Source organism: Mustela lutreola, chromosome X, assembly GCF_030435805.1.
Source record: "Mustela lutreola isolate mMusLut2 chromosome X, mMusLut2.pri, whole genome shotgun sequence".
Lineage (NCBI taxonomy): Eukaryota > Metazoa > Chordata > Mammalia > Carnivora > Mustelidae > Mustela > Mustela lutreola.
In genome coordinates, this window is record NC_081308.1 from 14,343,034 (window position 1) to 14,369,021 (window position 25,988).

Consider the following 25,988-nt stretch of genomic DNA (forward strand, 5'->3'; position numbering starts at 1 on the left):
TGAAAGGAGGGGAGATACTAATTATGACATGGGGATAGCAGATCTAAACCAGGGCTTGGCTGGGCGGACTAGAGGCTATAGTCATCCCGAATAGAAATGAAAAAGTAGGTAAGTAGGGTTAAAGCGTCCTAAGGTCTGTGAACTTCCAGGAAAAAGGAAAAAATATGATCGATTTTTGTTGGCCTTGTGAATGGTATATTTACTTAAATTTCACTTTCTGATTTTGTTTTTAAATATACTAAACAGTCATTAACTTCATTAGCTATCAGGGAAATACAAATTAAAATCACAGTGGGAGACCTCTACAAACCCTCCAAATTGGCAAAAAAAATTAATTTGCAGTCTTTTCAAAAGAAAGTCAATTAGACATCCAAAAATATGACAAGATGAAATTGTGATAATAATGTGGACCATAGGAAGTCTCATACACTGCTGCTGGGATTATAAATTGCTACAAGTGCTTTAGAAAAGAGCGTGGCATTGCCTAATAAACTTGAAGACAAATAGAGCCTGAGGCCAGTAGCTCTTTCACGTATACTCTTGGGAAAAACATACATGCATGTTGTAAACAAGATAAATGTTTAAGAATGTACATGGCGAGGCGCTGGGTGGCTCAGTCAGTTAAGTGTCTGCCTTCAGCTCAGGTCATGATCCCCGGGTCCTGGGGTCGAGCACCACATCGGGCTCCCTGCTCGGCAGGAAGCCTGCTTCTCCCTCTCCCGCTCCCCCTGCTTGTGTTCTCTCTCTGTGTCTTTCTCTGTCAAATAAATAAATAAAGTCTTTAAAAATAAAAAGAATGTTCATGGCAACATGCCTTGTAATAGCCCCCAGATGAAAACCCCAAGTGCATCTATAGTAAAATGGAAATATATATTTTGGCATATTTATTCAATAGAATGAATACGCTTGAGCCATGAAAATACACAGCTATACACTGTGACATAGATGAAATCTCAAAAACAAAACATTAAGCAATAGAAGAGAACAGCAAGGTGTGTGAGAACAAGAGAATCCACGCGGCATGATTCCATTCAGCCAATACACAGATCCAGGATGCATACCAACAGGTAAAGCAAAACAAAACAAACAAACAAACAAACAAAGGAATCGGAAAAACAGGGACTTGATTATCAGGAATTAGGAGGTACTTCTGGGGAGAAGATTGAGGGTCATAGTCACGGAAGTTGCATGAAGAAAATGTCCGTAAGGTTCTGTTTATCTGGATCAGTCACACTATATTTGTTTGTCTTTTTTTTTTTTTTAAACTTTAAAATAGAAAGTACAGGCCACCTGTGTGGCTCAGGCAGTTAGGCATCCGACTCTTTTTTTTTTTTTTTAAAGATTTTATTTATTTACCTGACAGACAGAGATCACAAGTAGGCAGAGAGGCGGGGCGGGGGTGGGGGGGCAGGCTCCCTGCTGAGCAGAGAGCCGGATGCGGGACTCGATCTCAGGACCCTGAGATCATGACCTGAGCCGAAGGCAAAGGCTTAATCCACGGAGCCACCCAGGTGTCCCTAGGCGTCCGAATCTTGGTCTCATCTCAGGTCTTGATCACAGGGTCATGGGTTCGAGCCCCACGTTGGACTCCACACTAGGCATGGAAACTACTTAAAAATAATTTAAAAAATAAATGAATAGGGGCACCTGGGTGGCTCAGTTGGTTAAGTGGCTGCCTTCGGCTCAGCTCCTGATCCCGACGTCCTGGGATCGAGCCCTGCATCTGGCTCCCTGCTCTGTGGAGAGCCTTCTTCTCCCTCTCCCTCTACTTGCTATTCTGTCTACTTGTGCTCTCCCTGTATCTCTCTGTCAAATAAGTAAATAAGTAAATCTTAAAAAAAAATAATATAAATAAAATAGAAAGTACATAGATATGAGATACGTTTTTGTATATAGGTTATATTTCATTATTTTAATAAAGTAAATATGAGAAAGTACAGAAAAGAAGGAAATATTGTGTATAATCTACCTCTTGGGAATACACATAGTTGGCATTTTAATAGATTTCTTTCCTGTCCTTTTTCTCTTTTCCTGGACATAATTACCCTTTCTGTTTTGTGTGTTCTTACAAAATTGAGATTATACTATAGAATTTATAAAATCAAGATCAAAGTTGGTTTTTTCCTCTTTATGAAGATTTTAAACTAAATCAATTTATTTATTTTAAAGTTTTGTTTATTTAAGTAAATTCTACACCCAACATGGGGCTCAAACACACATCCCCAAGATCAAGAGTTAACATACTCTTCCTACTGAGCCACCTAGGCACCCCTCTCTTTAATATTTTACCCTGATCTGATTGTAGTTCTTTCCAAAGCCAGTGTCCTGTAGTGGTAAAGCCGGAAGACATTGTTTGGGAGGTCGTTTGGACAATTAGCAAGGTACTGGGAAATCAATTTACTTTGCTTTTTCAGGAAGCTTAGAATACCAGGGGCGCCTGGGTGGCTCAGTCACTTATGCCTCTGCCTTTGACTCAGGTCATGATCTCAGGGTCCTGGGATCAAGCCCCCTATTGGGCTCTCTGCTCAGCGGGGAGCCTGCTTCCTCCTCACCCTCTGCCTGCCTCTCTGCCTACTTGTGATATCTCTCTCTCTCTCTCTCTCTCTCTGTCAAATAAATAAATAAATAATCTTTAAAAAAAAAAAAAAGAAGAAGAAGAAGAAGCCAAATATCTTTTGGAATGAGTAGGACTAACACATAATGTGTATTCGAATTAAGTAGGACTTTGTGGGCAGATCTAATCATTGACCCAAATAAATATGCTGATACCTGGTACCTTTGTAGAACACTGAAAAATTAATTGAGAGTGGAACACTGGACATGTAGGAAGTGGCAGAAAATTAAAGATTTTATTTATTTATTTGACAGAGATCACAAGTCGGCAGAGAGATAAGCAGAGAGAGAGGAAGGGAAGCAGGCTCCCTGCTGAGCAGAGAGCCCGACGCAGGGCTTGATCCCAGGACCCTGAGAACGTGACCTGAGCCAAAGGCAGAGGCTTAACCCACTGAGCCACCCAGGCACCAAGGAAGTGGCAGAAAATTAGTATGAAGTAGTAGATGGGGCCAGATTGTGAAGGATCTTCCAATGCCAGTAATACTCGATTTGAATTTCTCCTAATGGTAAGAGATGGCCAGGAGAGGTTTTTTTTGTTTTGTATTTTTGTTTTTTGTTTTCCTTTTAAAAAAAAAAGGAATGGATACCTGTCTGGCTCCATCAGTGGACCGTGTGACTCTTGATCTCAGGGTTGTAAGTTCGAGCCCCACATCGAGTGTAGAGATTACTTAAAAATAAAATCTTGGGGCACCTGGGTGGCTCAGTCGGTTAAGCCTCTGTCTTCAGCTCAAGTCATGATCCCAAGCGTCCTGGGTTGGAGCCCCACGTCAGGCTCCCTGCTCAGTGGGGAGTCAGCTTCTCCCTCTCCCTCTGCCTGCCTCTTTCCCTTCTTATGTTCTCTCTATCTCTCTGTCAAGTAAATAAATTTAAAGAAAAATCTTTAAAAAAATAAAATCTCAGGGCACCTGGGTGGCTCAGTGGGTTAAAGCCTCTGCCTTCGGCTCAGGTCATGATCCCAGGGTCCTGGGATCGAGCCCCGCATCGGGCTCTCTGCTCAGTGCAGAGCCTGCTTCTCTCTCTCTCTCTCTCTGCCTGCCTCTCTGCCTACTTTTGTTCTCTGTCTGTCAAATAAATAAATAAAATCTTAAAAAAAATAAAAAATAAAATCTCAAAAAAATAGATGTTAAAAAAATTAAAAACTTTCATTTTAGAATAGGTTCAGATCTATATAAAAGTTGTGCAGATAGGGGCTCTTGGCTGAGTCAGTCACTAGAGCATGTGACTCTTGATCTCAGGGTTGTGGGTTCAAGCCCCATGGTAGACATGGAGCCTACTTTAAAAAAAGTTGTGAAGGGGCACCTGGGTGGCTCAGTCGTTAAAAGCGTCTGCCTTCAGCTCAGGTCATGATCCTGGAGTCCTGGGATCAAGCCCCACATAGGGCTCCCTGCTTGGTGGGGAGCCTGTTTCTCTCTTTCCACTCCTGCTGCTTGTGTTCCCTCTCTCACTGTGTGTCTCTCTGTCAAATGAATAAATAAAATCTTCCCAAAAAGTAAAGTAATTAAATAAAAAATTTTAAAAAGTTGTGAAGATAGTAGAGAGTTTTCCCCATTGCTAACATGTTACATTGCCTTAGTACATTTGTCAAAACTAAGGAATCAATATTGATACATTAGTTTGTTCGGATTTCCACAGTTCTTATCCAGTGTCTTTTTCCAGTTTCACAGCTCCACCCAAAATACCATATTAGACAATCATCATGTCTCCTAAGGGTGTGATTGTCTGTGACAGTTTCTCAGACTTGCTATGTTTTTGAAAACTTTAACAATTTTGAGGAGGACAGGTCAGGTATTTTGTAGAATGCCTCTCTATTGAAATTTGTCCTGTGTTTTTCTCATAAATAGACAGATGTTATGCATTTCTGTGAAGAAGATCACAGAGGTAAAATACCATTTATTTTTTCTCATTAAACTTTTGTTTTAGTGGGTCTCAAAATTCTGTGACAGATTTTTGGTCAAGTCGTTGCCACTAAAAAGTACTGATTTTTAAAAACTAATAACTTAAAACTGCCACACACACACACACACACACACACACACGCCAATCTGAAGGTTTTTACGATACATTGTTATCATTAACCAGTCTTTTACTATTCAACTTACACGGCCAATTGACGCAAACATTTCTTGCCAGCTCCAGCTGCTTCCTTGTCCCCTGCTTTGATGACACCGACAGCAACTGTCTCGTGTCACAAACAGCAAAACGGCCCAGAGGAGGATAATCAGAGAAGCTCTCAACACACAGAGGCTTGCCGGGAACCATATCAACAATGGCAGCATCACCAGATTTCAAGAACTTGAGACCATTTTCCAGTTTTTTTTTCCAGAATGATGATCTATCTTCTCCTTCAGATCAGCAAACTTGCAAGCAGTGTGAGCTGTGTGACAATCCAGCACAGATGCGTATCCAACACTGATGGGCCTGGATGATTCAGGACAATCACCTGAGCTGTGAAGCCAGCTGCTTCCATGGGTGGGTCATTTTTGCTGTCACCAGCCACACTGCCACGATGAACAACTTTGACGGATATGTTCTTGACATTGAAGCCCACATTGTCTCCAGGAAGAGCCTCACTCAAAGCTTCATGGTGCATTTCAGCTGTCACAATGACTGGAGCAAAGGTAACCACCATGCCAGGTTTAAGAACACATCTCCTCTGGGCCCACAGGGAGAGTACCAATACCACCAATTTCATAGATGTCCTGGAGAGGCAAAAGCAAGGGCTTGTAAGTTGGACGAGATGGCTGCAGAAAGCAATCCAGAGCTTCAAGCAGTATAGTTCCACTGGTGTTCCCATCTTTACAGGTGACTTTCCATCCCTTGAACCAAGGCACGTTAGCACATGGCTCCAGCATGTTGTCACCATTCCATCCAGAAACTGGCACAAATGCTTCTATGTCGAGGTTGTAGCCCATTTTCTTAATGTAGGTGCTGATTTCCTTAATGATTTCCTCGTATCTCTTCTGGCTGTAGGGTGGCTCGGTGGAATCCATTTTGTTAACACCAACAGTTAGTTGTTTCACACCCAGTGTGTAGGCCAGAACGGCATGCTCATGGGGTCTGTCCATTCTTGGAGATACCTGCTTCAAATTTGCCAACACCAGCAGCAACAATCAGGACAGCACAGTCAACCTGAGACGTGCATGTAATCATGTTTTTGATAAAGTCTCTGTGTCCCGGGGCATCAATGATGATCACATAATACTTGCTGGTCTCGAATTTCCACAGGGAGGTATCAATGGTGATACCACGTTCATGGTCAGCTTTTAGTTTATTTAAGACCCAGGCACACTTGGAGCCCTTTCCCACCCCCACCCTAGCCTCCTTCTCAAATGTTTCCATGGTTCTTTTGTCGATCCCATCACATTTGTAGATCAGATGACCAGTAGTGGTAGACTTGCCTGAACCTACAATGACCAATGACGACGATATTGATGTGCATCTTTTCCTTTCCCCATTTGGTTTAGGTTGAGCAGTGGTTTTCATGACACCTGTATTCTGGCGGCAAACCTGTTGAGGAAAAAAAAAAGAAGTTAAAATACCACTATTGTCACATCATATTAGGGGAACATGATATCAATATGGCTTATCACTGGTGATGTTGACCTTGATCACCTGGCCGAGATAGTGTTTGCCAGGTTTCTTCACTATCAAGGTACTCCCCTCACCCCTGAGGCCCACAGTTTCTATACTCTTCTCTTTGGAAAGAAGTAAGGGCAGCCCACCCTCAAGAAGGGTGTGTGTGTGTGTGTGTGTATGTACTAAGCTTCACCTCCTTAAGGCTGGAGTAGCTACCTAAATTATTTGGGATTCTGCCTGGGGGATTTGTCTCTTCTCCAAGGAAGGTTTGTAATCAAGGAAATTAGACTGTTAGATTTGGTTTTGGGAGGGAAACTCTGACATCAGTGTGAAGAATGAGCTACAGAAGCAACCAAAAGATCAGATAAGATGCTCTGAGACAAACTAGGCCAGAGATAAAGACCTGGACAAGCTAGGAGCCCTGGAAATAGAGAAGAAGGTCCTACAGGATTTGTGGGGCGGGGGGGAGAAGATAGAATGTCAGTGCGGGAGGAAATAACGAATCCATGTTCACTTTATTGAGACCTCAAGGGAAAGATATAAGTACGCTTAGAGAATTTTTCCTGAAGAGCTGGAGTTAAAATGTTGACAGTTCTACACTTGATCTTAGCCAAAAGGCCAAGAAGCGATTAAAATGTTGACAGTTCTAAATAGACACCCGAAAGGTGAAGGCATAGGAGGGGCTGAGATTATCCAAGGAGAACACATAGTTGAAGAAGAAAGGAGGAATAAGGGAAGGAATTCTGGGAACACCAGTTATGTGGAACAATATATGCCAAGTTCCAAATTATTAGATGAATCATTTTGGAACGTTCTGTGTTTGCCTGCACCAGTTCAAGAACCACCTGATAATCAAGGAAAGCTTTCTCTCTTCATGTAATTTAGTAAACTTTTCCACATAGATATTACAAAGGGACATGGTTTATCTAAAAATGTATGAAGCATGCCAGTGTAATTTTTATATGTATTTTCAGAGGACCAGTAAAAAAAAAAAAAAAAAAAAAAATTCTTTTTTCAATTTAAAACAAACACTATTGTTCAGAGCAAGAATTTTTAAAAATTCAAAATTGGAGTTTTAAGAGTAGACTTTGTTTTTTAAACTATTGTTTTAATAAATTTAAAATTGTACGATATTTAAGACATTCAAGAATGATGACTTAGAATTGATAAGTGGGTGCCAGGGTGGCTCAGTCATTAAGCATTAAGCATCTACCTTTGGCTCAGATCATGATCCCGGGGTCCTAGAATCAGGCTCCCTGCTCAATGCAGAGTCTGCTTCTCCCTCTCCTCTGCCTCTCCTCCTTGCTCTTGGTCTCTCTATCTCTCTCAAATTAATAAATAAAATTTTTTTTAAAGATTTTATTTATTTATTTGACAGAGAGAGACACAGCGAGAGAGGGAACACAAGCAGGGGAGCAGAAGAGGGAGAGGGAGAAGCAGGCTTCCTGTCGATCAGAGAACCCAACGCAGGGCTTGATCCCAGGACCCTGGGAACATGACCTGAGTCAAAGGCAGATGCTTAATAACTGAGCCACCCAGGCGTCCCAAAAAATAAATTTTTTTAAGGGCGCCTGGGTGGCTCAGTGGGTTAAGCTGCTGCCTTCAGCTCAGGTCATGATCTCAGGGTCCTGGGATCGAGTCACACATCCGGCTCTCTGCTCAGCAGGGAGCCTGCTTCCCCCTCTCTCTCTCTGCCTGCCTCTCCATCTACTTGTGATTTCTCTCTGTCAAAATAAATAAATAAAATCTTTTAAAGAAATAAATAAGTAAATAAATTTTTTTTTAAAAAGATGCTATTTGCTTTCAATTTGTTTTTGTAGTGTAACTAAACTAAATCTCTAGAGAATAGAAGATACTAGAGAAAAAGTGTCAAATCATGGGGAAAAAAACATTAGTCATCAGAAAACCCAGGATCCACTTCTGATTCTCTTACTTACTGGGCAATCTTATGGCACTTGGCATTTCTGGGTCTCTCTTTCCTCATTGGTCAAAATAGGGGTGATGGAAGACCCGCCCCCAAAAGATAGGTGAAGGGCTGAAAAGAAATAGATGAATGAAACTACTTAAACATGAGAAACACTGGGAAAAACAAGACGTTGTTATTATTGAAAAAAATTCTGAGTATGTTAAGAAAAAGAATAAGGACTGGAATATCAAGAAGAAAAAGATAAGAAAATCTCAGCTTTTAAGATTTCTTCATTCATTCAATTTATTGAGCACAACTATAATTATGGTGGAATATTGTTTGGTGCTAAGGAACTCAGAGTTGCTTTTTTTTTTTTTTTAATTTAAGGTTTTATTTATTTATTTGACACACAGAGAGAGATCACCAGTAGGCAGAGAGGCAGGCAGAAAGAGAAAGGGGGAAGCAGGCTCCCTGCTGAGCAGAGAGCCTGATGCGGGACTCAATCCCAGGACCCTGAGATCGTGACCTGAGCTGAAGACAGAAGTTTAACCCACTGAGCCACCCAGGAACTCAGAGTTTTGAAAGGAAGGTAAGTGAGTAAACGGATACATAGAGAGGGAAGTATATTATGAGAAAAGTAATTCTGCCTAGGAAGGGAAAAGTTGGCTTCTCAGAAGAGGTGACATTTGAACTGGATCTTCGTAGATTAATTGGAGTTTGCAGGCCAGAAAATTTCAGGCAAGAGACAAAGAAGTCGCTAGAGCCCCAAGAAAGGACTGTGAAGGGGGAAAATGTACAAACACATCACAGGAAGGGCAAGATGAGTTTAGGAACTTGTGAGGCACTCAGTGAACATGCAAATGACTTGTCTCATTAGTATGTAAATGAGTGCTTTCTTTAAAAAAGCTCCTTTTGTAAAACGAAGTCTCATTAGTTTCAAAATTCTGTACATGCGGCAGAATCCAGGCCTGAAGGATTACTGACAAAGACTATTTGTACAAGGAATTTCTGTTGTAGTTTTTCTCATTTTAAAAAATCCTTACACTGGTTACAATGATAAGGATTTTTGATGAATGGTGAAAACTTTTAATAGTCACACCTTGATTAGATTAATACTGTGCTATTGTTTTTTTCAAGTTAAAAGACACTACATTTCGTTTTCCCGGTTTAAAAAAAATGCATTGGGCAAGTCATAGCAAGTAAGCCACCCCTCCTTTTCTAGCTACAAAGTTAGCGTCACACAAAGCTTTCACTCATACAGATAGCATTCCTAATGGTCTGAAGGCACTGAAAAACATTTGTCTATAAGCATCCCAAAAGTTGCTTAAGAGTCAAACATTGTCCTCTGTGCTCTTTTGTTCCTTAAATTCTAACAGTGAAGAAAAGTTTGCCTACCTGTCAGAATAAAAACAAAGCTAACATATGATTACATTCAATTAAATACAAAAAGTCTGAGATAACTCAGTTCCTTAGTCTAAAGAAGGTATTTACTGGGTTGCTAGAGATTAGTCAAAATCAGCAGGGAAAGGGGCACCTGGCTGGCTCACTTGGAACAGCATATGATTCTTGATCTCAGGGTTGTGAGTTCGAACCCCATACTGGGGGTAGAGATTAATAAAATAAACAAATAAATAAACTTTAAAAAAGTAAAAGGAGGGGCACCTGGCTGGTTCAGTTAGTGGAGCACACGACTCTTGATCTTGTGGTTGTAGGTTGGAGCCCCCACATTGGGTGTAGAAATTACTCAAAAATAAATTCTTAAAAAACAAAAACAAACAAAAAAAAACAAAACAAAATGAACATGGAAAGACTCCCAAAACCAAACTCAAGAAAAAAGAAAGAAGTACTATTAGAGATTGACCAGAATCTAGACTCCATTGAAAGTGTTGGCTGACAGAATATGTCCCAGGGTCCACCAGCATGGTGCGATGTTTTTTTTTTAAAGATTTTATTTATTTTTGGAAGACAGAGAGACAAAAAGTGCACATGAGTAGAGGGGAGGGGCAGAGTGAGAAGCAGACTCCTCACTGAGCAGGAAGCCCGATAGGGACTCGATCCTAGGACCCTGGGATCATAACCTGAGCTGAAGGCACTCACTTAACCAACTGAGCCACCTAGGTGCCCAGCAGTATGGTGTGATTTGACACAGACTGATTTTTTTTTTAAGATTTTATTTATTTGACAGAGAGAGACACAGTAAGAGAGGAAGCACAAGCAGGGGGAGTGGGAGAGGGAGAAGCAGGCCTCCCACTGAGCAGGGAGCCCGGTATGGGGCTCGAACCCAGGACCCTGGAATCATGACCTGAGCTGAAGGCAGACACTTAACAACTGAGCCACCCAAGCAACCCTGATTTTTTTTTTTTTTTTTAAGATAATCTCTGTACCGGGACGCCTGGGTGGCTCAGTTGGTTAAGCAGCTGCCTTCGGCTCAGGTCATGATCCCAGCGTCCTGGGATCGAGTCCCACATCGGGCTCCTTGCTCCGCAGGGAGCCTGCTTCTCCCTCTGCCTCTGCCTACCACTCTGTCTGCCTGTGCTCGCTCTCACTCTCTCTCTCTCTGACAAATAAATAAATAAAATCTTAAAAAAAAAAAAAAAAAAAAAAAAAGATAATCTCTGTACCCAATGTGGGCCTTGAACAGATTGAGCCAATCAGGCATCCAAGACAGACTGATTTTAATGATTACAATCTTCTCTCAACCTAAATTGTATAGAAAAATTTCTGCTAAACCCGGGAACTATAAGGTGTATTGAAATACTGTAAATGACAAACACAAGCAGAGAGTGGACCTTAGTGACTCTTTAACAAAAGTGGAGGGTTGAATCTCAAAACTAGAACTTAGTGATACCAGTTAGAGATTTATACTAGGACACATTTTTCAGTTTGGGGTTTACCGCTTACACACAAGACCCGTGGGTCCTTGTTATTTCCCCAGATGTGTGGGACTTGGCTCCACAAGCTGCAGCAGTCAGGGACTCCACTGGTACTCTTTCCAAACAATGGGTGTTCAAGGAAGAAGCCAATTAGGTCTTCAGGGTGACGCAGAGGAAGTGTTACTGAAAACTTACTTAAGGGATACCAAAAAAAAAAAAATCTAATAATACCAGTTAGAGATAACACTTCACCAGATATCAAAATGTTCTCTTTTTTTCTTAAAGACTTTGTTTATTTATTTAACACACGGAGTGAGAGAGAGAGAGCACAAGCAGGAGGAGTAGGAGAGGGAGAAGAAGGGTCCTCACCCAGCAGAGAGCCTGATGCGGGACAGGATCCCAAGACCCTGGGATCACAACCAGAGCAGAAGGCAGACGCTTAACTGAGTGAGCCAGCCAGGCGCCCAAATTGTTCTTTAAAACTATAAAAATAAGGGGTGCTTGGGTGGCTCAGTTGGTTACGAGTCTGCTTTCAGACCAGGCCATGATCCCCAGGTCCTAGGATCAAGCCTTGTCTGCTCAGGAGAAAACCTGCTTCTCCCTCTGACTCCCCCTTGTTTTTGCTCTCTCTCTCAAATAAATAAATCAATAAATAAAATCTTTTAAAAAAACAATATAGGGCGCCTGGGTGGCTCAGTGGGTTAAGCCGCTGCCTTCAGCTCAGGTCATGATCTCGGGGTCCCGGGATCGAGTCCCGCATCGGGCTCTCTGCTCGGCAGGGAGCCTGCTTCCTCCTCTCTCTCTCTCTGTCTGCCTACTTGTGATCTCTGTCTGTCAAATAAATAAATAAAATCTTAAAAAAAAAAAAACACACAATATAAATAAAATTGTATGGTACTGATGAAGAAACCAAATTGATGAAACTGAATGGGGAGTTCGAAAATAGACTCATATATATGAGAAGTTAATGTATGATAAAGTTAGTATTTCAAATCAGTGGACAAAGAACAGCTTGGTCAGTGAGAAGGGTTAGAAAAATTGGCTATCCATTAGGGAAGAAAGACCCATACTTCATGATAAACAACAAGGATGAATTAAGGGTGTAACTGTAAAAAAAAAAAATCTCTTAAAATATTAAAAGACTTATATGGGATTGTGTTTATAAGCCTGCTGGGAGGGGGGGGGGGCGCCTGGATGGTTCAGTCAATTAGGCATCTGACTCTCCATTTCTGCACAGGTCATGATCTCCAGGTCATAAGATCGAGCCTTGCAGAGGGTTCTCAGCTCAGCGGGGAGTCTGCTTCTCTCCTTTTTCCTCTCTCTCTGCCCCTCTGCAGACACATTCGCTTTCTTTCTCTAATAAAAGTAAATAAAACCTTTAAAAAATAAAAATAAAAAAAAAACAGGGGTGTCTGGGTGGCTCAGTGGGTTGGGCCTCTGCCTTGGGTTCAGGTCATGATCTCAGGGTCCTGGGATCAAGCCCCGCATCGGGCTCTCTGCTCAGCGGGGAGCCAGCCTGCTTCCCCCTTCCCCTCCTCGGGCTTCTCTGCCTCCTTGTGATCTCTCTCTCTCTGTCAAATAAATAAATAAAATCTTTAAAAAATAATAATAAAAAAACCAAAACCCTGCTGCAGAGTCAATCATCTTGAGCAAGAAAAAAGTTCACAAACCGTCAAGGGAAATATTGATAATTTTAACTAAGTAAAAATTTAAACCTGCTGTCTCATTTTAAAAGACACTACAAGTTTAAAGACAGGCAGTAGAGTGGTCGAAAAATCTGTGTGACGTATTTTCCAGTCAATGACTTAATATCCATAATTTATAAAGAACCAGAGTGTAAGAACAAAGAGAGAAGCGCCTGGGTGGCTCAATTGGTTAAGCCTCTGCCTTCAGGTCAGGTCTGATCCTGGGGTCCTGGGATCGAGCCCCACATCGGGTTTCCTGCCCAGCAAGGGATCTGTTTCTCTTTCTGTCTGCTGTTCCCCCTGTTTGTGTGCTCTCACTCTCTCTCAAATAAAATAAATAAAATCTTTAAAAAAAAAAAAACAAAAAAGAATTCAGTTGGTGAATGAGGTAGACATTTCGCATCACAGAACTGATTTAATTTTGCAAGTCTACCCTATGAAGATTGGTTACTTTCTCTGTGGCCATAAGTCATTCATTTCGGTGTCTGTTAACAGATGTCCAGTGGCTAGGCCACTCCGATGTACATAAGTGAGAGGGGCACACAAAGCCCACATTTCCACGTGCCTGATTTGAAAGAGCAAAATAATTTTTTAAAAGAATGGTACAAAAGGATGTCTTGACGATTCCTCTTTGAAAGGTGTTTCCGGTCCCATCACGGCCATCTGCCACTGCCCGAATCTAGTCCATCATTGTCTTGCCCCTGGCCTATGGCAGCAGCCTCCCAGCTGGTCTCTCAACCTCCAGTTTCCTCCCCGGTGATCCGTTTTCCATATGGCGGCCAGAATACACTTCTAGAATGCAAATGTAATTATGTCACTGCTTGTCTTAAGGGGCTTCTCTGTTGCTCTTCAGAGAAATCCTCAACTGCTTAATAAGCTTGGAAAGCTCTTCAAGGCTTTGTTCTCTCTCTCCGACCTCCTCTCTCCCCATTTCATCCTTCTCTCCCCCAACTTCAACTCAGACGCTCTAGACATCCTGAACTTTCAGGTCCTCAAAGAAGTTCTCTTTCCCCCACCTCTGAGCCTTTGGACTGCCCTTCCCGCTGCCTGGATGGCTCTTCCCACCCCTTTCCCAGGCTCTCTCCTGGCTCATCCTTCAGTTGTCAACTTAAATGTTGTTTTCTCTGGTTGTCCGGGTTGTGCTTTCAGAGTATCCTCTGTTTAGCATTTACACTGCCTGATTGCCATTTCCTGCTAAATTGCCATAAACTTCTCAAAGGCAGGGTCAGTCTCGCATCGGTTGTATCGTCAGCATCTGGTACAATGACCAGGGAGTAGTAACAACTTAGGAAGCATATGTCAGATGAAGGAAGGAACCAACGTGCTATGAAAACAGCCCCCCACAGCTTACCTGATTCCACCTTCTTCTCCTCTAATTCTTGCTAGACGCCTCTTTCTGAAACACCACTGTGGAAACACTTCATTTCTCTCTGTTTGTTGTAGATCAAGATAGAAGTTCTCAAGGAGTATTTTTTCATATGCCATCTAACTTTGTATTATGAGGAAGATAGGTTTTTTGTTTTGTTTTGTTTTGAGGGGGGCGGTTTGCAAGAAAAGATTTAGATCTCCCAGGGGTCCCTACCAGTTTACATTTGCAAGGAATGTCGGGGGCAAGGTGGGCATAGAGCCCGGGGTTCTCCAACTGTCCGAGAGTAGCCCAGAATATAACTGACGTGAGGAGAACAGAAGTCCTAGTGGCCACTTTTGCCTGGGAGACTAGACAACGGAGTGCAGTGGAAGAGAAAGGGAAGAGCAGGAGCTGCTACCATGATGGTTGGACGCGCAGCTAAAATCTGGTTTCCATGACAGATGTTGGCGAGGATGCAGAGAAAGGGGAACCCTCCTACACTGTTGGTGGGAATGCAAGCTGGTGCAGCCCCTGCGGAAAACAGAATGGAGGTTCCTCAAAAAGTTGAAAATAGAGCTACCCAATGACCCAGCGATCCCACTACTGGGTATTTACCCTAAAGATACAAATGTAGTGATCCGAAGGGGCACATGCACCCCCATGTTTATAGCAGCAATGTCCACAATAGCCAAACTATGAAAAGAGCCCAGATGTCCATCAACAGATGAATGGATAACGAAGATGTGGTTTATATATACAATGGAATATTATGCAGTCATCAAAAAACCGAAATCTTGCCATTTGCAACAACATGGATGGAATTGGAGGGTATTATACTAAGTGAAGTAAGCCGATCAGACAAAGACAATTGTCATATGATGTCTCTGGTATGAAGAATTTGAGAGGCAGGGCGGGGGGTCGTTGGGGTTAGGGAAGGAAAAAATGAAACAAGATGGCACCAGGGAGGGAGACAAACCGTAAGAGACTCTTAATCTCAGGAAACAAACTGAGGGTTGCTGTAGGGGTGGGGAGGGATAGGGTGGCTGGGTTAGGGACATTGGGGAGGGCATGTGCTATGGTGAGTGCTGTGATTGTGTAAGACTGATGATTCACAGACCTGTACCCCTGAGACAAATAATACATTCTATATTAATAAAAAATATAGTTATGTTGAATCACAATGGTGGATATAAAATCATTCATTATATTAATCTCAAATGTATGTTTAAAATTTTTTATGATAATTTTTTAGCTGAATAAAATTGCTTTTAAAAAAATCTAGTTTCCCTGGCAACAATGGTCTCTTTGCATCACCAGGCCCAGTGGATCCCAGATCTTGGGTGCATAAAACTTCTCCTCTTGGTGGCACCGAAGCAGCAGGAAGGTGGCCGTCCCCTCACTTCCAACGGGGTAAGGTAGTTTTTAGCTTTTTAACATCTGTGGTACAGGACAGGCCCAAGAAGGAGGTTGAAATGTGATGCCAGGTGCCAACTGATGGTACCAGGCAAACTGGCGTGGGATAAATAGATGGCAGAAGTAGAAGCTCACAGTGGCGGCAGCAGCAGCCAGGTGCCAATGACTTTGAACCGTCCTTGTACTCACGAAAGAAACTGCTCAGGTCTGTTACACTAAACTGATCGTCTCCAGATGATGTCTATTTCCATCACTGAGACTTTTGGGCCTCTGTTTACTAACACGTAAAACAACGTGGTTAGACTAGATTTCTAATTCTTTTACAAGGAGTCAAATTTAATAATTACAGTAAAGTAAGAACAGCATATCCGTCTGAGAACAGTAGGAATGTTATGATCTAAATCAAGTTTTCATGCTTTCAAAAATATATAGCCTCTGTAATTGGACTAATAATTTTAGCAAACAGATAAAATTGTTTGCCGTCAGCACACTGATTTGGCATATCAAGTGTTTACATGTCATGTGTAAATGGTTGCCTCTAAAGGGATTGAATATAGCCTTTCCACTCAGTAGTCTTGTCTACACAACTGATTTGTTTAACAAATTTTCATTATGGAAGATAGAAAGATAGGCTTCAGCTCAACCACAAAGTCAATGTTACTGGTATGGTCATTAAGGAAATTTAATTATAATCATTGGATGTGGTAACAGCAGCAGTGATCATTTGAGAAAAAATTATAACACTGTAACAAACAACCTGCCTTCTTGTATTGCCTTTTAATATTCTAATGAGTAATAGGGTATGTAAGTAAATCAGTGGCCTGCCTTTTAGGCAGGCAGTGTGGATTTCTACAAGGATCTTGTTGGTTTCAGGGACCACCCTTTCCCCTACCACCCACCAAGTCTCTGACCTTGAGCAGTTATCTTTAAAGGTAATTTTATTTTCAGTTTAGAACACACCGTGCATGAACCCAAAGCAGAGTCAGCTGCAGAAGATAAATAGCACACATTTGGCTACAGATGAGAAGTCGTGATAAAGCATCAGCATTCGTGAGATAACGGCATCAAGACCCAGATGATCTGAACACTAAAAATCATCATGTATAATCTGATGTTTACAAGATCCCACATTCACACGCCCTCCTCCCTAGGAGCCTTGGCCTACCCACCTCCCATGTAGGCTGTCTCCGTATTGGGTATACGGGCTGTGGTCCCCTCTTTTGCCTGCTGCTATTTGGCAAGGCAAAAAAGTGGTGTTGGGTTTTTTTTTGTCATTGTGTCACTTCCTTTGTCACTATGTCACATGGGTATGCCAATTTTAAAGGAGCTCGATGGCTGGGAGACAGGGATTTTTAGGCTCCGCGAGTTTTGATGTTTGCGCCATCATTATGCCATTAGTGGGAAGCCATGAATGGAGAGGTAGAATCTGTTTCTATTTTTGGTATTCACACACAACAATTAAATCAGCGAGCAGCAGGAGCTCTTGTCTCTGTGGCTGTACCATCTGGGTTTTTGTCTGTACAACATCCAGGCATCCATGTCCTGCGGGTCTAACATACTTCGTCCTAGCACCCAGGATAAGGTAGTTTTGAAGGTGGCTTGGTGAGAACCACGACATTAAAGCCACAGACAGCCCATCGATGGGAGCACCATTTGCTAGAAAGATCCCCCCCCACCATGGTATGAAATTTAAGAAACGAATTCTAATTTTCTACACCACAGCACTGCCTGCAAGCCTTCAGGGGAACAAAGATGGTGAACATTTGAAACAATCACTACCAGGCTCACCTTAGGAATATTGGGGCATAAAGGGTTAGAGACAGACCACAGACCAAGAATTTTAATTAGATGAAGCTTGTAATTAATATAACATTGAAGTGGAATTCACAGAAGAGACTGGCCAGCAGAGACTGTATCCAGTGAGAATTCAAGCTGCAGTCGTTGGTTTTAATTACATTCCTGAAATAGAAGCCTGCCAACCGGATTTGAATAAATGGTTTAAATAAACCTTTGCTCCATTGACAAATTTCACTGGCAATATTCTCAGTCTACCAAGATATTAAGGTGATAACAAGTCGGTAAAGAAGCGTTCTAAAAAGGATTGTCAGAAGAGAGATCGAAGACTGATGTGTAAATTACATTTAAAGACTTTTTTTTTTAGGATGGTAAGGGACTCAGAAGTTTATGCAATTGGTAGTAAGGAAGCCTAAGTCCCATTTTTAAATTTTTTCCCCCTCTTTACACTTTTCAAGTCAATTTTTCTGCCAGGTTCTTATCTCTTTGGCTTGCCAAGCAGAAGTGAATAGCTGCATTTATGTAACTTACATATTCCATAAGAAAGTTCAGGAAGGGTCACCTGGGTGGCTCAGTCGGTTAAGCGTCTGCCTTCAGCTCTGGTCATGATCCCCGGGTCCTGGGATGGAGTCCTGCATCAGGTTACCTGCTCTGTGGGGAGTCTGCTTCTCCCTCTCCCTCCCCGCTGCTTGTGTTCCCTCTCTTGCTATGTCTGTCTCTGTCAAATAAATAAAATCTTATGGGCGCCTGGCTGGCTCAGTGGGTTAAAGCCTCTGCCTTCAGCTCAGGTCATGATCCCAGGGTCCTGGGATCCAGCCCCACATCGGGTTCTCTGCTCAGCGGGGAGCCTGCTTCCCCCCACTCTCTCTCTGCCTGCTCTCTGCCTACTTGTGATCTCTGTCTGTCAAATAAATAAATAAAATCGTTTAAAAAATAAACAAACAAATAAATAAATAAATAAATAAAATCTTAAAAAAAAAAGAAAGGAAATTCAGGAATTGTGAAAAAATCCAATTTCTAAACCACCCCGTTTCTACTATTTTATATTGCTTGCCATGGACTGCACAGCATCAGGTAGCTTTTTAGATAACAATACTGGACTAGGGGGCAGGGGCAGAGAGAGGGGGGGAGGAAATCTTACGTAGACTCCATGCTCAGCGAGGAGCCCCATGCGGGGCTCAATCTCAGGACCCTGAGATCATTACCTGAACTGAAATCAAGAGTCTGATACTTAACTGACTGAGCCATGCAGGCGCAGGTCTTGAGGCCAGGAGCTTGAAATCAGTTTTACTGGGCCCACATCAAGGTGTCAACAGGACACGCCATGATCCTCCAAAGGCTCTAGAGGAGACTCTGTCTCCTACCTCTTCCCCACTTCTGGTGGCTGCCTGCATTCCTTGCCTCCTAGATGCAGCCCTCCAACCTGTAACCTCTGCCTCTGTGATTGCATTGCTTCCCTTCATCTCCTTTTCTCTCCTTCTCATAAGGACCCTTGTGATTCCAGTTAAGGTCAATCTGGATAACCCAGGCCTCAAATTCCTTAACTTAATCACATCTACAATGTCTTTGCCATAGAAAGCAGTTATTCCCAGGTTCCAGGGAATGGATCTGATACATTCAAGGTGCCTTACTTAGCCTCCTGTAAATATAAATACCACTAACAGCAACATATAGGGGTTTTCATCACCCAAATATGAGAAGTACTGGGCTAAGCACATACGTTCATTTCATCCTCTCCATCACCCCCAAAAGGGGGGTACAGATGGGGAAGCTGAGACTTAGGTAACTGGCCAGTGATCCATCAGTTGCATTATGTGCCCCCTTTAATGCCCATCCCCCAGTTACCCCACCCCCCTCCCAGGGTTTTGTTGTTGTTTAAGCAGGAAAATGGTTTCATTATAAATTCTGTAGGAGTTTGGGGCAAAAGCAATCCTGAATTTGTGCCCTCATGACTATGGGCCAAACCGAGTGGATAAGGAGGTGCTCCCCACACTGGGCACAAAACACAGTTGGGGTTTTGCAGAATAGAGAATCCTGGCTCAAAACCACAGCTGACTTTATGGCCAAGGGGAGATCTTTCTGGTTGGTGCCCTGCTGCTGGTTGTGTGGCCTGTAAATGATCCTTCTAGAGCTGATAACTTTCCAGACCCTGGAGGGAGAGACTTGGCTCCTCTCTAGTGCCTGTCCACATGGCACTGAGGAGCCCCTTAGAGCTCTCACTCTCCTAGCTCAGCTCCAGAGCCCCCTCCGCCCCCCCCCCTTATTTTGTGCTGCATTTTGTCTCGCTCCAGCCCTATTTCCAAAAAGCTCTTGTTACATGTATGTCCCCGCAAGGTCCAAACCCAGAGTTTTGCTCCTCAACTGATAATTCAAAAATATTGGTGCGGGGTGGGTGGGGGGAGGCTGGGTGGCTCACTGGGTTGAGCTTCTGCCTTCGGCTCCGGTCATGATGTCATGATCTCAGGTTCCTTCAGTCTCAGCAGGGAGCCTGCTTCTCTCTCTCTCTCTCTCTGCCTGCCTTTCTGCCTACTTGTGATCTCTCTCTCTCTGTCAAATAAATAAATAAAATCTTAAAAATATATATATTGGTGGGATGAAAATCTTGAAGAGGAGTAGAATAGACCACTCAAAAAAAACCTCTTTGGCATAAGGATTATTTTGAGCTGGTTATTTTTAAGAAACAGCAGACATGGAAACGCTCTGAAAACCAAGTGCTAGAAGTTACCCTTCTGTAAGAGGCACTTACGTGAATAAGGGAAATGTTCACTTGTAGGGGTGTCTCCCTCTCTGCACCAGGAAGAAGGGGGATGACTCTCAAACTCTAGAAACTCTTATCCAAGGAGAAGGCAGTGCCCCAAATCCGCATCACAATCCGACCCTTGTTTACTGCGCTTGGCCAGGTAACCCCCAGAACTGACTCCCCACATCTTTGTTTGTCTTTAGCTGGAGATGACATTTCAGGTGGTGGCTTAGGCCATTCCATGGAGTCACTCGGTTTTCCTGGGTCTCCGCCATGTCTGTAGGAGCTGTACCTGTTATTAAACTTCTGTTGGTTTTTCTCCTGTTAATCTGACTCTTTCTCTCCCAACACCCTAATTAAATGAAAACATCATTTCTGACATCATCAAACAATAAAAATCAAAACTTTAGGCCATTCAAGTGCTCAAAGAAATTCTAAAATCCTTATTTCAGTGCTTCTAAAGAACTTTTAGGCTTTTAAAAATTTTAGCTACATAGAGCTGTAGAAGTTTATTCATGTTACAAAACAAAACAAACCATGGACGCAAATAATCTTGGTTCCTTCCCAGAAAAGGAACTGCCCTGAGGGGTACCCAGTCGGTAGAGCATGTGACCCTTAATCTCAGGGTCCGAGAGTTCAAGCCCCATATTGGGCGTGGAGTCTACTAAAAACAACGGTAACAACAACAGAAACACACAACCCCCCTCTGACTGGTTCATATCTTAGAGAAGGAACTGCTGTGATAAAATGCAGAAAGTAACTCTCAGGTGCCTGCCAGTTTCAGACAATAGATGGCACTGTGGGACAATTATACGCGATCATTTTTCTCTTTCCTCCCAGCAAGCCGAGGAAGCAAACAAAAACACAGTAATTGTATACAGGATCTGGATCCATTTAAAATCTAATTCTCCAAGGAAGGTTGTCTAGAAAAGTCCCCTGCTCAGGTGCGTGGGCTACTCTGGTCCATCTCCTTGCCACTCAAAAGTGTTCCTGGCACCAGCGGTGCAGGCATCACCCGAGAGCTTGTTCCAAATGCCCCATCTCAGACCCAGACCCCCTGAGACAGAAGCCACCACCTGGGCAATGTCTTCTTAGCCGACCAAAAGCTTTAGCAAAGTCCGTAGTGATGGAGAAGCGCGGATGTTCATGAACGTTACAGAACAAAGCAAAGCAAACCAAAATGGTCCTCGTTCCCTTTAAGAAAAAAACTTGCTTTTGTAAAAATACACGCTAAAAGCGCCTGTGGTGCCAGGCAGCAGATGGCACTGTGGCACAACTTTAGCGACTTTTCCTGTGGCTAAGACAAAGCCCCAGACACAGAAGGAAACAGAACCATCTTCCACTAGATCTGGATCTATTTAATATCTACATCTCCAAGTTCAGAAGATTAGGAAATCTTCTGGATGAGGGAAAATAAAAGAAGCATAGGAGAAGTGGTGAAAAAGACAAGGACTTTACCGAAGACAAGTAAGTTCCATTCGTATGTGCTCAGTGTCACAAAGCTTCTCCAAAATTGTCTAACATCTATTGTTAGAACTCCAGCTCTTTGAATTACTGCTCAAGGCACGAATATCCCCAGGGGGCAACACCTTTCACCATCATTAATTGCCTTTCTGGGCTTTAACTTGTCACCTGACTTTCTAACACACTCCTTGCTGCCCCCGACCCCCCGACCCCACCCACTCCCAGGCCACATTTACCCATAGACAAGAGGAGATTAAGTATGATGCTCAGGGATGTGAGTCCAGGTGGGATCCCAGAGTCCAACCTGTGACCCCCCACCCCGGAGGTGGGGTGAGCCCGGTGGGGAAGGGGAGTCTGGAAGGGAAGGAAGCAGGATCCAAATGTGAACCCACTGGCCTCTTCAGAGGCTTTGGCCCATGGAGGGTGATGGGGGAAAGCTGAATGTACATATCCAGAGTCTGAGACAGGAACGGGCTCCTGAGCCTCCTCCAGGGACAGGCCTCTTTCTTCTGTCTTGCTCACCTGAGCCTGAGAGCCCTAGGTCTACTCTGAGGGCCCAGCCTCCCCCACTGTCAAGCCCTATTAAAGGAAGACCCAACCCGGGTGGTGGGTGACTGGAAACTACAAGGAGGGGCACTGAATAGCCTGACACCAATTCAACCTACGTAATTTACAGAACCCAAACCACGTCGGAGACATTCTTTTAGAAAGGACAAAACCCCAACAGGAACTCCACTCCCCAGGTAAAGTTGCCTGATTTAACAACAACAGAAGCAAAACAGGACTCCCAGTTAAATTTTATTTTCAGATAAACAATGAATGTTTTCGTATAAATAGGTCCCATGCACTATTCAGGACAAACTTAGACTAAAAAATTAATGTTCTACTGAGATGTCAGTGTAAGTGGGTATCCTATATTTGATCTGGCAACGCTGCCACCACCCCTAAAATTCTCACACGCAGGGGTGCCTGGGAGGCTCAGTTGATTAAGTGTCTGCCTTGGCTTAGGTTATGATCCCAGGGTCCTGGGATCGAGCCCCACACCGAGCAGGGAGCCTACTTCTCCCTCTCCCTTTGCAGCTCCCCTGTGTGTGCTCTCTCTCTCTCTCTCTCTCTTTCCCTAATAAATAAATAAAATCCTTTTTAAAAAGAAAGAAATTCTCACACACAGATCAAACTGGTGCACGGACATGGCTGCCACGGCCTTGTTATGTAATAGAGAGGACAGCAGAATCAACTTAACCAGGCTTATGGTGAGGAGAGAAACACAGTAATTTTTCCTCCACCTTTTTAGGATTTTGACTGAGACCCTCCTGTAATAAAAGTCAGATTAACAGGAGAAAAACCAACAGAAGTTTAATAACAGGTGCAGCTCCTACAGACATGGCGGAGACCCAGGAAAACCAAGTGACTCCATGGAATGGCCTAAGCCACCACCTGAAATGTCATCTCCAGCTAAAGACAAACAAAGATGTGGGGAGTCAGTTCTGGGGGTTACCTGGTCAAGCGCAGTAAACAAGGGTCGGATTGTGATGCGGATTTAGGGCACTGCCTTCTCCTTGGATAAGAGTTTCTAGAGTTTGAGAGTCATCCCCTTCTTCCTGGTGCAGAGAGGGAGACACCCCTACAAGTGAACATTTCCCTTATTCACGTAAGTGCCTCTTACAGAAGGGTAACTTCTAGCACTTGGTTTTCAGAGCATTTCCATGTCTGCTGTTTCTTAAAAATAACCAGCTCAAAATAATCCTCAGGCCAAAGAGGCTTATTTTGGGGTAGCAAATTCTGCTCCTTTTCATCAGTCGCAGCCAAACCACAGCCCGTCAGCGGGGGAGCAGGGTGAGTGGGATTCTCCTCTCCGGTCTGCTGTGTCTCCCACCTGAAAGCAAGAGGACCAGGAGGCCTGGAGTTTGTAGTCTTCAGAGGTCAGCCTCTAGGGGGGTGCTGGGGCCAATGGTGAGCCTCCCCTCCCAACTCCTTGATCCGTGATGCCACGTTGATAAGTTGAAATTGGCCCCGGGGGGAGTATCCACACCACAGAAATCAGCAAACCCTACAAATCAGGGTAATTTTTTTTTCCATGGTGCTTGTGTTAACCACTTACCAGCCCCCCCCCCAACTGCCAGATTTCCAGGCACAGAGCAGGATGGGGAAGAGGTGCAAATGCGTTTAGAAAGGGAAGTGGAGACCACCTGCCATCAATGTTGTGTCATATTCCGTCGTATGAGAAATTGTCTATTTATGTCCCCGTTCCCCTAAGGTGGCAACCAATCTCCCCTAACTCTGTTTCTCACTGGCTTCCTTCCCTGTCGCCTCCCCTAGGCCCTGCAGGGTTAGGAGCGATGACAGAGTATCGGTTTGGGGCCAATCAGAAGAGAGGAGCCATGGGGTGCCTGGGTGACTCAGTGGGTTAAGCCGCTGCCTAAGGCTCGGGTCATGATCTCAGCTCAGGGTCCTGGGATCGAGTCCCACATCGGGCTCTCTGCTCAGCAGGGAGCCTACTTCCTCCTCTCTCTCTGCCTGCCTCTCTGCCTGCTTGTGATCTCTCTCTGTCAAAGAAATAAATAAAATCTTAAAAAAAGAGAGAGAGAGAGAGAGAGAGAGAGAGAGAGGAGCCACACAGTAGTTTAAACAGAGAAAGTTGACTATGAAGAGTTACTAACTTAAACAGGGAATTGGAGCCATGAGAGGTTGACTAGGAAGAAGTTAAGAGAACTCTGAAGAAAATGGGCAGAAGTGACATGAGAGCAGCCACCACCCCTCTGGCTGCCATCCAGCACCCAAGCAAGGGTCTCTGTGCCCCCCACACCCCCACACCCCACCCCGTCCGCCAAGCTTGTAAGAGGGCCCGTAACAGCGGGAATTCACTGCGGTGCTGCCCGGGGCAAGCTCCTAGAAATCTGTGCTCTGGAACTTGCTGGGAATTGTCCCTCTAGGGCAGCAGACAAAGCCGCTCACAGGGAGGAATGTGATTGGAGCTGGAACCCCACGGAAGATGGGTGCCCGGGGCCCCTGCTGGTGGCTGGACACTGGGGAAGCTGTGAATGTGCAGGAGCCTGCAGAGCAGGAAGCCAAACCCTTTCCTCCTGCAGTGTCACACCCTGGCTCTAGGCACAGCGAGCCAGTTGGCCAACGCCAGACATTTAAAGGGCTCTGATCCATTGTCACAGAGCTAGCAATGCAGGATTCGGAGCCAAGCACATCTGCTAGTCCCGAGGGCTTCACTATCCCTTGTTGGTTCCCTTAAGAGTCCCTTCAGTGGATTCTTTCCAGTTCATGCTTTTTCACCTTAGGTGGAAAAAAAAGCTACATCAGAACAGATAGCTGCGATACGGTATTTGCGTAAAAATTTACAACACAATTAATAAAATCCTAAAAATTGTAAACCACGATTATTAGTATTATTTACAAAAATGCAAGTATCTCGGGGTGCCTGGGTGGCTCAGTCGGTGAAGCGTCTGCCATTGGCTCAGGTCACGATCTCAGGATCCTGGGATTGAGCCCCACATCGGGCTCTCTGCTCAGCGGGGAGCCTGCTTCTCCCTCTCCTTCTGCCTCTCCCCCTGCTTGTGCGTGTGTACTGTCTCTCTCTCTCTCTGTCAAATAAATAAAATCTTAAAAAAAGAAAAAAAGAGATGTAGTGATAGTAATAGAAGATGGATGCTCACACAAGAGGTATTAGACTACTTCAGAGAAGTTCATCAGAGGGAGGGGACACTAGGAGTGTTCTGGGAAAGGTCTGCAGAAGAGTAGGAATGGAATGGGGTCTTTTTTTTTTTTTAAGATTATTTATTTATTTAGTTGACAGAGAGATGACAAGCAGGCAGAGAGGCAGGCAGAGAGAGAGGAGGAAGCAGGCTCCCTGCTGAGCAGAGAGCCCGATGCAGGGCTCGATCCCAGGACCCTGGGATCATGACCTGAGCCAAAGGCAGCGGCTTAACTCACTGAGCCACCCAGGCGCCCCTGGAATGGGGTCTTGATGCTGGCCAGGATCTGTCTAGTGGGCGGGAAGTGGGTTAGCACCCCCAACAGTGAAAACCGAGAGTGTTGCAAAGTGCGGTGGTGACAGAGTGGGGCACCCTGGGTGGCCAGCAGAGCGGTGGGTGGGTCTGCACTTCTGGTCCAGGATGGTGAGCTCCTTAGAGCAGGACTCTGGTAAGCCTGAAGCTTCTCCCCATCTGGATCATTCTTCTCATGCCTCCAACTTCCAGGCAAAAAGCAGCCTGCAAAAGGCCTCGAAAGTCCCTTGAGGAGCCTGGATCTTTCTTTGTGGAGCGTGGGCAGTCCTAGCTTTTCTTAGCTAAGCAGTGACAGGATCCAAGCTGTGATTTAGGCAGATCAGCTTGGCAACTCCACACAGGGTGGACTGAAGGGGAGAGACAGCTAGAGGCAAGAGAAATTGTTGAGAAGTCAAAGTCATTGTTGAAAGATATGTGGAGGGAATGGCCTGAACTGGGACCGCAGCTGGAGGGAAAATGGGGGAAAAAAGGAAAAAGAAACTTGGAAATCACTGATAGAACCCTTTGCAATTGTGTCCAGAAGACAAGAGAAATTGAAGAGGGCTCCAAGGGTTGGGAGA

General features: G+C 44.0%; 2 pseudogenes; both read right to left on the reverse strand.

Moving 5' to 3' along the window:
• Nucleotides 1-4,708: 4,708 nt before the first annotated feature.
• The window catches only part of LOC131822125 (elongation factor 1-alpha 1-like), a 34,453-nt pseudogene continuing 13,173 nt past the window's right edge, over nt 4,709-25,988 (reverse strand).
• On the reverse strand, nt 6,674-6,819 carry LOC131822425 (U2 spliceosomal RNA; annotated as a pseudogene).